We start from the raw sequence: 13393 nt of genomic DNA on the forward strand, positions 1-13393 counted from the left end.
AAGCTGAGATGTAGGGAATCACAGAAAGTCGAGGGGAAAATGTCAATATATACATTGCTATATGGTGAACTAAGCGTTAGGCCAGCCACAATGTAGAGGACCTGAACCTTAGAAACTTAAAAGTGAGCTGGAATCTTTAAAAGTTCAAATCTTTATAAGTAAAAAAGATTGATGAAAATGAATAACCAAGTGTTTTAATTGACATCAGAAGATCAAAACAATAAACCCTGAGAACATAGAAAAAAGATAAATATAGATATGAGCAGAACTTAATACCACAGAAAACGTATAAAATTCAGGTGAGGTAGTAAGTCCAAAGAATATTCTTTGAAAAGATTTAAAAGACACACTTTGATTAAGGAAAGCACAAACATAATTAAAGAATATATAGAAAGAATCAGGACAATGTTATAGCAGAGAATATATGAAATGCCAGTAAATTTGAACATTTCTGTAAAGTGGACCATTTCCTAGCTCCTACAGTTTACCAAAACTGACACAAGAGGAAATCATTTAAGGTCATCATGTCTGCCCTTGGCATTCTCGGAACGCCCTGGCCTCAGAATGCAGCATCTGTAGTCCATGGTAACCTGTGGAGGGTGGGCGGGGCTGAGGGAGGCTGGAACACTGCCCTCACTGAGGGAGTGTGTGTGGCCATCTCTGCTGTGACTGAACAAAGGGCAGGGGAGCAGGGGGCCAAGGGCAGGGCCCTCAGAGCAAGGCAGGCCCAGTGTTGGGTCACAAGCATTTAGGCCCAGGCCATAGGGCGCCTTCTTTGTCTGCACAGCTGTCCAAAATCTCACTTTTCCACTGAGGCCTCCCACTTATTTGAAGTGTGTGTGGAACCTGTCCACGCAGTATACCTCGCTGCACAGCTAACCATAGGTCTGGGCTTCGTAGCTTCCTGCCAGGTGACCGAAGTTCGCAGGAGAGATGATTCCCAGGTTCACACGCAGAGAGGCTCCTGCCCGGGCCACACGCCGCCCACTGCCCCTGCCCAAGATCGGGGGCCGAAAGCAGCCCTGTCTAAGTCCCCTACACCTAGATGGAGTATTGGACCAACACTTCTAGAAAACAGGGTCCTTGTGGGCAACGCATTGGAGGGACACAAATAAATCTTTGCCGACTTTTTGCTGGAACTTACGAGCGTTCACACATAAGCCTTTTACAAGGTCAGCTGTTTAGCTAAACATGAGCTCATGACCTAAATTTACACAATAATGAAGAAATCAACTACAAAGGGAGACAATCAGCAAAAACAATCAATACCAGAATTAGATTCCCTAGGCCATCCATTAGATGTTGGAATAATCAGGTGCTAGGCAGAAAATATACATAAACCTGGAAAAGAAACAAGGAACAAAGATGTTTTCAAAGACTGGTAGGGTCTCTAAAACATTTTTAAAGTACATGTCATTGATAAATCTAAATAAACAAAGGTTGTTTAATACAGCAAATTAAGCTGTGAGAAGAGTGAAGTTATGCTGTTTAGAAAACTATGGAAGGTGAGATTTTCTGCCTAATTATATAAGATGATTTCTCTAAAAAATACACATTATTTCAAAACTTATTGGCTGTGAAATAAGTTAAGGGTATTTCAAATGTCTTGTCTGCAAAGAAAGGTGAGATGTAGGGAATCACAGAAAGCCGAGGGGATAATATGTCAATATATACATAGCTATATGTTGATCTAAGCCTTAGGCCGGCAACAGTGTAGAGGAATGGACCCTTAGAAACGTACAAGTAAGCTGGAATCTTTAAAAGTACAAATCTTTATAAGTAAAAAGATTTATTAAGATGAATAACCAAGTGTTTTACTTCACATCAGAAAATCAAAACTATAAACCCTGAGAACATAGAAAAAAGATAAATAAAGATATGAGCAGAACTTAATACAACAGAAAACGTATAAAATTCAGGTGATTTAGTAAGTCCAAAGAATATTCTTTGAAAAGATTTAAAAGACACACTTTGATTAAGGAAAACATAAACATAAGTAAAGAATATGCAGAAAGAATCAGGACAATGATATAGCAGAGAATATATGATGCCAGTAAACTTGAACATTTCTGTAAAGCGGACCATTTCCTAGCTGCTACAGTTTACGAAAAATGACACAAGAGGAAATCATTTAAGGTCATCATGTCTGCCCTTGGCATTCTCGGAACGCCCTGGCCTCAGAATGCAGCATCTGTAGTCCATGGTAACCTGCGGAGAGGGGTCGTGGCTGAGGGAGTTTGGAAGACTGCCATCACTGAGGGAGTGGGTGTGGCCATCTCTGCTGTGACTGAACAAAGGGCAGGGGAGCAGGGGGCCCAGGGCAGGGCCCTCAGAGCCCGGCAAACCCAGTGGGGTGTCACAAGCATTTAGGCCCAGGCCAAAGGGCGCCTTCTTTGTCTGCACAGCTGCCCAAACTCTCACCTTTCCACTCACGCCGCCCTCTTATTTGAAGTGTGTTTGGAACCTGTCCGCGCAGTACACCTCGCTGCACAGCTAACCATAGGTCACGGCATCGTAGCTTCCTGCCAGGTGACCGAAGTTCGCAGGCAAATGGGTCCCTGGGACACATGCGGAGAGGCTCCTGCCCGGGCCACAGGCCGCCCACAGGCCCTGCCCCAGATCGAAGCCTGAAAAGCAGCCATGTCTGGGTCCACTGCCTCTCGAAGGAGTATTGGACCAACTCTTGTAGAAAACGGGGTCCTTGCGGGCAACTCATTGGAGGGACACAAATAAATCTTTGCCGACTTTCTGCTGAAGCGTACCAGCGTTCACACCTAAGCCTCTTACAAGGTCAGCTGTTTAGCTAAACATGAGCTCATGACCTAAATTTACACAATATTGAAGAAATCAGCTACAGAGTGAGACAATCAGCAAAAACAATCAATACCAGAATGAGATTCCCTAGGCCATCCATCTGATGTTGGATTAATCAGGTGCAAGGCAGAAAATATACATAAAACTGGAACTGAAACAAGGAACAAGGAGGTTTTCAAAGGCTGGTAGGATCTCTAAAACATTTTTAAAGTACATGTCATTGATAAACCTAAATACTCAAAGGTTGTTTAATACCACAGATTAAGCATTCAGAAGAGTGAAATTATGCTGTTTTGAAAACTATGGCAGGTGAGATTTTCTGCCTAATTATGTCTGAAGATTTCTCTAAAAAATAGACATTATTTCAAAGACTTATTGGCTCTGAAATAAGTTAAGTGTATTTCAAATGGCTTGTCTGCAAAGAAAGCTGAGATGTAGGGAATCACAGAAAGTCGAGGGGAAAATGTCAATATATACATTGCTATATGGTGAACTAAGCGTTAGGCCAGCCACAATGTAGAGGACCTGAACCTTAGAAACTTAAAAGTGAGCTGGAATCTTTAAAAGTTCAAATCTTTATAAGTAAAAAAGATTGATGAAAATGAATAACCAAGTGTTTTAATTGACATCAGAAGATCAAAACAATAAACCCTGAGAACATAGAAAAAAGATAAATATAGATATGAGCAGAACTTAATACCACAGAAAACGTATAAAATTCAGGTGAGGTAGTAAGTCCAAAGAATATTCTTTGAAAAGATTTAAAAGACACACTTTGATTAAGGAAAGCACAAACATAATTAAAGAATATATAGAAAGAATCAGGACAATGTTATAGCAGAGAATATATGAAATGCCAGTAAATTTGAACATTTCTGTAAAGTGGACCATTTCCTAGCTCCTACAGTTTACCAAAACTGACACAAGAGGAAATCATTTAAGGTCATCATGTCTGCCCTTGGCATTCTCGGAACGCCCTGGCCTCAGAATGCAGCATCTGTAGTCCATGGTAACCTGTGGAGAGTGGGCGGGGCTGAGGGAGGCTGGAACACTGCCCTCACTGAGGGAGTGTGTGTGGCCATCTCTGCTGTGACTGAACAAAGGGCAGGGGAGCAGGGGGCCAAGGGCAGGGCCCTCAGAGCAAGGCAGGCCCAGTGTTGGGTCACAAGCATTTAGGCCCAGGCCATAGGGCGCCTTCTTTGTCTGCACAGCTGTCCAAAATCTCACTTTTCCACTGAGGCCTCCCACTTATTTGAGGTGTGTGTGGAACCTGTCCACGCAGTATACCTCGCTGCACAGCTAACCATAGGTCTGGGCTTCGTAGCTTCCTGCCAGGTGACCGAAGTTCGCAGGAGAGATGATTCCCAGGTTCACACGCACAGAGGCTCCTGCCCGGGCCACACGCCGCCCACTGCCCAAGCCCAAGATCGGGGGCCGAAAGCAGCCCTGTCTAAGTCCCCTACCCCTCGAGGGAGTATTGGACCAACACTTCTAGAAAACGGGGTCCTTGTGGGCAACTCATTGGAGGGACACAAATAAATCTTTGCCGACTTTTTGCTGAAACTTACGAGCGTTCACACCTAAGCCTTTTACAAGGTCAGCTGTTTAGCTAAACATGAGCTCATGACCTAAATTTACACAATAATGAAGAAATCAGCTACAAAGGGAGACAATCAGCAAAAACAATCAATACCAGAATTAGATTCCCTAGGCCATCCGTCAGATGTTGGTATAATCAGGTGCTAGGCAGAAAATATACATAAACCTGGAAAAGAAACAAGGAACAAGGATGTTTTCAAAGACCGGTAGGATCTCTAAAACATTTTTAGAGTACATGTCATTGATAAAGCTAAATACTCAAAGGTTGTTTAATACAGCAAATTAAGCTGTGAGAAGAGTGAAGTTATGCTGTTTAGAAAACTATGGAACGTGAGATTTTCTGCCTAATTATATAAGATGATTTCTCTAAAAAATACACATTATTTCAAAGATTTATTGGCTGTGAAATAAGTTAAGGGTATTTCAAATGTCTTGTCTGCAAAGAAAGGTGAGATGTAGGGAATCACAGAAAGCCGAGGGATAATATGTCAATATATACATAGCTATATGTTGATCTAAGCCTTAGGCCGGCAACAGTGTAGAGGAATGGACCCTTAGAAAGGTACAAGTAAGCTGGAATCTTTAAAAGTTCAAATCTTTATAAGTAAAAAGATTTATTAAAATGAATAACCAAGTGTTTTACTTGACATCAGAAAATCAAAACTATAAACCCTGAGAACATAGAAAAAAGATAAGTAAAGATATGAGCAGAACTTAATACAACAGAAAACGTATAAAATTCAGGTGATTTAGTAAGTCCAAAGAATATTCTTTGAAAAGATTTAAAAGACACACTTTGATTAAGGAAAACATAAACATAAGTAAAGAATATGCAGAAAGAATCAGGACAATGATATAGCAGAGAATATATGAAATGCCAGTAAACTTGAACATTTCTGTAAAGCGGACCATTTCCTAGCTGCTACAGTTTACGAAAACTGACACAAGAGGAAATCATTTAAGGTCATCATGTCTGCCCTTGGCATTCTCGGAACGCCCTGGCCTCAGAATGCAGCATCTGTAGTCCATGGTAACCTGCGGAGAGGGTGCGTGGCTGAGGGAGGTTGGAAGACTGCCATCACTGAGGGAGTGGGTGTGGCCATCTCTGCTGTGACTGAACAAAGGGCAGGGGAGCAGGGGGCCCAGGGCAGGGCCCTCAGAGCCCGGCAGACCCAGTGGGGTGTCACAAGCATTTAGGCCCAGGCCAAAGGGCGCCTTCTTTGTCTGCACAGCTGCCCAAACTCTCACCTTTCCTCTCAGGCCGCCCTCTTATTTGAAGTGTGTTTGGAACCTGTCCGCGCAGTACACCTCGCTGCACAGCTAACCATAGGTCAGGGCATCGTAGCTTCCTGCCAGGTGACCGAAGTTCGCAGGCAAATGTGTCCCTGGGACACATGCGGAGAGGCTCCTGCCCGGGCCACAGGCCGCCCACTGGCCCTGCCCCAGATCGAAGCCTGAAAAGCAGCCATGTCTGGGTCCACTGCCTCTCGAAGGAGTATTGGACCAACACTTGTAGAAAACGGGGTCCTTGCGGGCAACTCATTGGAGGGACACAAATAAATCTTTGCCGACTTTCTGCTGAAGCGTACCAGCGTTCACACCTAAGCCTCTTACAAGGTCAGCTGTTTAGCTAAACATGAGCTCATGATCTAAATTTACACAATATTGAAGAAATCAGCTACAAAGTGAGACAATCAGCAAAAACAATCAATACCAGAATGAGATTCCCTAGGCCATCCATCTGATTTTGGAATAATCAGGTGCAAGGCAGAAAATATACATAAAACTGGAACTGAAACAAGGAACAAGGAGGTTTTCAAAGGATGGTAGGATCTCTAAAACATTTTTAAATTACATGTCATTGATAAACCTAAATACTCAAAGGTTGTTTAATACCACAGAATAAGCATTGAGAAGAGTGAAATTATGCTGTTTTGAAAACTATGGCAGGTGAGATTTTCTGCCTAATTATGTCAGAAGATTTCTCTAAAAAATAGACATTATTTCAAAGACTTATTGGCTGTGAAATAAGTTAAGTGTATTTCAAATGGCTTGTCTGCAAAGAAAGGTGAGATGTAGGGAATCACAGAAAATCGAGGGGAAAATGTCAATATATACATTGCTATATGGTGAACTAAGCGTTAGGCCAGCCACAATGTAGAGGACCTGAACCTTAGAAACTTAAAAGTGAGCTGGAATCTTTAAAAGTTCAAATCTTTATAAGTAAAAAAGATTGATGAAAATGAATAACCTAGTGTTTTAATTGACATCAGAAGATCAAAACAATAAACCCTGAGAACATAGAAAAAAGATAAAGATAGATATGAGCAGAACTTAATACCACAGAAAACGTATAAAATTCAGGTGAGGTAGTAAGTCCAAAGAATATTCTTTGAAAAGATTTAAAAGTCACACTTTGATTAAGGAAAGCACAAACATAATTAAAGAATATATAGAAAGAATCAGGACAATGTTATAGCAGAAAAAATATGAAATGCCAGTAAATTTGAAAATTTCTGTAAAGTGGACCATTTCCTAGCTCCTACAGTTTACCAAAACTGACACAAGAGGAAATCATTTAAGGTCATCATGTCTGCCCTTGGCATTCTCGGAACGCCCTGGCCTCAGAATGCAGCATCTGTAGTCCATGGTAACCTGTGGAGTGTGGGCGGGGCTGAGGGAGGCTGGAACACAGCCCTCACTGAGGAGGTGTGTGTGGCCATCTCTGCTGTGACTGAACAAATGTCAGGGGAGCAGGGGGCCAAGGGCAGGGCCCTCAGAGCAAGGCAGGCCCAGTGTTGTGTCACAAGCATTTAGGCCCAGGCCATAGGGCGCCTTCTTTGTCTGCACAGCTGTCCAAACTCTCACTTTTCCACTGAGGCCTCCCACTTATTTGAAGTGTGTGTGGAACCTGTCCACGCAGTATACCTCGCTGCACAGCTAACCATAGGTCTGGGCATCGTAGCTTCCTGCCAGGTGACCGAAGTTCGCAGGAGAGATGATTCCCAGGTTCACACGCAGAGAGGCTCCTGCCCGGGCCACACGCCGCCCACTGCCCCTGCCCAAGATCGGGGGCCGAAAGCAGCCCTGTCTAAGTCCCCTACACCTAGATGGAGTATTGGACCAACATTTCTAGAAAACAGGGTCCTTGTGGGCAACGAATTGTAGGGACACAAATAAATCTTTGCCGACTTTTTGCTGAAACTTACGAGCGTTCACACCTAAGCCCTTTACAAGGTCAGCTGTTTAGCTAAACATGAGCTCATGACCTAAATTTACACAATAATGAAGAAATCAACTACAAAGGGAGACAATCAGCAAAAACAATCAATACCAGAATTAGATTCCCTAGGCCATCCATTAGATGTTGGAATAATCAAGTGCTAGGCAGAAAATATACATAAACCTGGAAAAGAAACAAGGAACAAGGATGTTTTCAAAGACTGGTAGGGTCTCTAAAACATTTTTAAAGTACATGTCATTGATAAAGCTAAATACACAAAGGTTGTTTAATACAGCAAATTAAGCTGTGAGAAGAGTGAAGTTATGCTGTTTAGAAAACTATGGAAGGTGAGATTTTCTGCCTAATTATATAAGATGATTTCTCTAAAAAATACATATTATTTCAAAGACTTATTGGCTGTGAAATAAGTTAAGGGTATTTCAAATGTCTTGTCTGCAAAGAAAGGTGAGATGTAGGGAATCACAGAAAGCCGAGGGGATAATATGTCAATATATACATAGCTATATGTTGATCTAAGCCTTAGGCCGGCAACAGTGTAGAGGAATGGACCCTTAGAAACGTACAAGTAAGCTGGAATCTTTAAAAGTTCAAATCTTTATAAGTAAAAAGATTTATTAAAATGAATAACCAAGTGTTTTACTTGACATCAGAAAATCAAAACTATAAACCCTGAGAACATAGAAAAAAGATAAGTAAAGATATGAGCAGAACTTAATACAACAGAAAACGTATAAAATTCAGGTGATTTAGTAAGTCCAAAGAATATTCTTTGAAAAGATTTAAAAGACACACTTTGATTAAGGAAAACATAAACATAAGTAAAGAATATGCAGAAAGAATCAGGACAATGATATAGCAGAGAATATATGAAATGCCAGTAAACTTGAACATTTCTGTAAAGCGGACCATTTCCTAGCTGCTACAGTTTACGAAAACTGACACAAGAGGAAATCATTTAAGGTCATCATGTCTGCCCTTGGCATTCTCGGAACGCCCTGGCCTCAGAATGCAGCATCTGTAGTCCATGGTAACCTGCGGAGAGGGTGCGTGGCTGAGGGAGGTTGGAAGACTGCCATCACTGAGGGAGTGGGTGTGGCCATCTCTGCTGTGACTGAACAAAGGGCAGGGGAGCAGGGGGCCCAGGGCAGGGCCCTCAGAGCCCGGCAGACCCAGTGGGGTGTCACAAGCATTTAGGCCCAGGCCAAAGGGCGCCTTCTTTGTCTGCACAGCTGCCCAAACTCTCACCTTTCCTCTCAGGCCGCCCTCTTATTTGAAGTGTGTTTGGAACCTGTCCGCGCAGTACACCTCGCTGCACAGCTAACCATAGGTCAGGGCATCGTAGCTTCCTGCCAGGTGACCGAAGTTCGCAGGCAAATGGGTCCCTGGGACACATGCGGAGAGGCTCCTGCCCGGGCCACAGGCCGCCCACTGGCCCTGCCCCAGATCGAAGCCTGAAAAGCAGCCATGTCTGGGTCCACTGCCTCTCGAAGGAGTATTGGACCAACACTTGTAGAAAACGGGGTCCTTGCGGGCAACTCATTGGAGGGACACAAATAAATCTTTGCCGACTTTCTGCTGAAGCGTACCAGCGTTCACACCTAAGCCTCTTACAAGGTCAGCTGTTTAGCTAAACATGAGCTCATGATCTAAATTTACACAATATTGAAGAAATCAGCTACAAAGTGAGACAATCAGCAAAAACAATCAATACCAGAATGAGATTCCCTAGGCCATCCATCTGATTTTGGAATAATCAGGTGCAAGGCAGAAAATATACATAAAACTGGAACTGAAACAAGGAACAAGGAGGTTTTCAAAGGATGGTAGGATCTCTAAAACATTTTTAAATTACATGTCATTGATAAACCTAAATACTCAAAGGTTGTTTAATACCACAGAATAAGCATTGAGAAGAGTGAAATTATGCTGTTTTGAAAACTATGGCAGGTGAGATTTTCTGCCTAATTATGTCAGAAGATTTCTCTAAAAAATAGACATTATTTCAAAGACTTATTGGCTGTGAAATAAGTTAAGTGTATTTCAAATGGCTTGTCTGCAAAGAAAGGTGAGATGTAGGGAATCACAGAAAATCGAGGGGAAAATGTCAATATATACATTGCTATATGGTGAACTAAGCGTTAGGCCAGCCACAATGTAGAGGACCTGAACCTTAGAAACTTAAAAGTGAGCTGGAATCTTTAAAAGTTCAAATCTTTATAAGTAAAAAAGATTGATGAAAATGAATAACCTAGTGTTTTAATTGACATCAGAAGATCAAAACAATAAACCCTGAGAACATAGAAAAAAGATAAAGATAGATATGAGCAGAACTTAATACCACAGAAAACGTATAAAATTCAGGTGAGGTAGTAAGTCCAAAGAATATTCTTTGAAAAGATTTAAAAGTCACACTTTGATTAAGGAAAGCACAAACATAATTAAAGAATATATAGAAAGAATCAGGACAATGTTATAGCAGAAAAAATATGAAATGCCAGTAAATTTGAAAATTTCTGTAAAGTGGACCATTTCCTAGCTCCTACAGTTTACCAAAACTGACACAAGAGGAAATCATTTAAGGTCATCATGTCTGCCCTTGGCATTCTCGGAACGCCCTGGCCTCAGAATGCAGCATCTGTAGTCCATGGTAACCTGTGGAGAGTGGGCGGGGCTGAGGGAGGCTGGAACACAGCCCTCACTGAGGAGGTGTGTGTGGCCATCTCTGCTGTGACTGAACAAATGTCAGGGGAGCAGGGGGCCAAGGGCAGGGCCCTCAGAGCAAGGCAGGCCCAGTGTTGTGTCACAAGCATTTAGGCCCAGGCCATAGGGCGCCTTCTTTGTCTGCACAGCTGTCCAAACTCTCACTTTTCCACTGAGGCCTCCCACTTATTTGAAGTGTGTGTGGAACCTGTCCACGCAGTATACCTCGCTGCACAGCTAACCATAGGTCTGGGCATCGTAGCTTCCTGCCAGGTGACCGAAGTTCGCAGGAGAGATGATTCCCAGGTTCACACGCAGAGAGGCTCCTGCCCGGGCCACACGCCGCCCACTGCCCCTGCCCAAGATCGGGGGCCGAAAGCAGCCCTGTCTAAGTCCCCTACACCTAGATGGAGTATTGGACCAACATTTCTAGAAAACAGGGTCCTTGTGGGCAACGAATTGGAGGGACACAAATAAATCTTTGCCGACTTTTTGCTGAAACTTACGAGCGTTCACACCTAAGCCCTTTACAAGGTCAGCTGTTTAGCTAAACATGAGCTCATGACCTAAATTTACACAATAATGAAGAAATCAACTACAAAGGGAGACAATCAGCAAAAACAATCAATACCAGAATTAGATTCCCTAGGCCATCCATTAGATGTTGGAATAATCAAGTGCTAGGCAGAAAATATACATAAACCTGGAAAAGAAACAAGGAACAAGGATGTTTTCAAAGACTGGTAGGGTCTCTAAAACATTTTTAAAGTACATGTCATTGATAAAGCTAAATACACAAAGGTTGTTTAATACAGCAAATTAAGCTGTGAGAAGAGTGAAGTTATGCTGTTTAGAAAACTATGGAAGGTGAGATTTTCTGCCTAATTATATAAGATGATTTCTCTAAAAAATACATATTATTTCAAAGACTTATTGGCTGTGAAATAAGTTAAGGGTATTTCAAATGTCTTGTATGCAAAGAAAGGTGAGATGTAGGGAATCACAGAAAGCCGAGGGGATAATATGTCAATATATACATAGCTATATGTTGATCTAAGCCTTAGGCCGGCAACAGTGTAGAGGAATGGACCCTTAGAAACGTACAAGTAAGCTGGAATCTTTAAAAGTTCAAATATTTATAAGTAAAAAGATTTATTAAAATGAATAACCAAGTGTTTTACTTGACATCAGAAAATCAAAACTATAAACCCTGAGAACATAGAAAAAGAGATAAATAAAGATATGAGCAGAACTTAATACAACAGAAAACGTATAAAATTCAGGTGATTTAGTAAGTCCAAAGAATATTCTTTGAAAAGATTTAAAAGACACACTTTGATTAAGGAAAACACAAACATAAGTAAAGAATATGCAGAAAGAATCAGGACAATGATATAGCAGAGAATATATGAAATGCCAGTAAACTTGAACATTTCTGTAAAGCGGACCATTTCCTAGCTGCTACAGTTTACGAAAACTGACACAAGAGGAAGTCATTTACGGTCATCATGTCTGCCCTTGGCATTCTCGGAACGCCCTGGCCTCAGATTGCAGCATCTGTAGTCCATGGTAACCTGCGGAGAGGGTGCGTGGCTGAGGGAGGTTGGAAGACTGCCATCACTGAGGGAGTGGGTGTGGCCATCTCTGCTGTGACTGAACAAAGGGCAGGGGAGCAGGGGGCCCAGGGCAGGGCCCTCAGAGCCCGGCAGACCCAGTGGGGTGTCACAAGCATTTAGGCCCAGGCCAAAAGGCGCCTTCTTTGTCTGCACAGCTGCCCAAACTCTCACCTTTCCTCTCAGGCCGCCCTCTTATTTGAAGTGTGTTTGGAACCTGTCCGCGCAGTACACCTCGCTGCACAGCTAACCATAGGTCAGGGCATCGTAGCTTCCTGCCAGGTGACCGAAGTTCGCAGGCAAATGGGTCCCTGGGACACATGCGGAGAGGCTCCTGCCCGGGCCACAGGCCGCCCACTGGCCCTGCCCCAGATCGAAGCCTGAAAAGCAGCCATGTCTGGGTCCACTGCCTCTCGAAGGAGTATTGGACCAACACTTGTAGAAAACGGGGTCCTTGCGGGCAACTCATTGGAGGGACACAAATAAATCTTTGCCGACTTTCTGCTGAAGCGTACCAGCGTTCACACCTAAGCCTCTTACAAGGTCAGCTGTTTATCTAAACATGAGCTCATGATCTAAATTTACACAATATTGAAGAAATCAGCTACAGAGTGAGACAATCAGCAAAAACAATCAATAACAGAATGAGATTCCCTAGGCCATCCATCTGATGTTGGAATAATCAGGTGCAAGGCAGAAAATATACATAAAACTGGATCTGAAACAAGGAACAAGGAGGTTTTCAAAGGCTGGTAGGATCTCTAAAACATTTTTAAAGTATATGTCATTGATAAACCTAAATACTCAAAGGTTGTTTAATACCACAGATAAAGCATTGAAAAGAGTGAAATTATGCTGTTTTGAAAACTATGGCAGGTGAGATTTTCTGCCTAATTATGTCAGAAGATTTCTCTAAAAAATAGACATTATTTCAAAGACTTATTGGCTGTGAAATAAGTTAAGTGTATTTCAAATGGCTTGTCTGCAAAGAAAGGTGAGATGTAGGGAATCACAGAAAGTCGAGGGGAAAATGTCAATATATATATTGCTATATGGTGAACTAAGCGTTAGGCCATCCACAATGTAGAGGACCTGAACCTTAGAAACTTAAAAGTGAGCAGGAATCTTTAAAAGTTCAAATCTTTATAAGTAAAAAGATTGATGAAAATGAATAACCAAGTGTTTGAATTGACATCAGAAGATCAAAACAATAAACCCTGAGAACATAGAAAAAAGATAAAGATAGATATGAGCAGAACTTAATACCACAGAAAACGTATAAAATTCAGGTGAGGTAGTAAGTCCAAAGAATATTCTTTGAAAAGATTTAAAAGACACACTTTGGTTAAGGAAAGCACAAACATAATTAAAGAATATATAGAAAGAATCAGGACAATGTTATAGCAGAGAATATATGAAATGC

Source organism: Mesoplodon bidens (genome assembly GCF_964165515.1).
Source record: "Mesoplodon bidens genome assembly, chromosome: Y".
NCBI lineage: Eukaryota > Metazoa > Chordata > Mammalia > Artiodactyla > Ziphiidae > Mesoplodon > Mesoplodon bidens.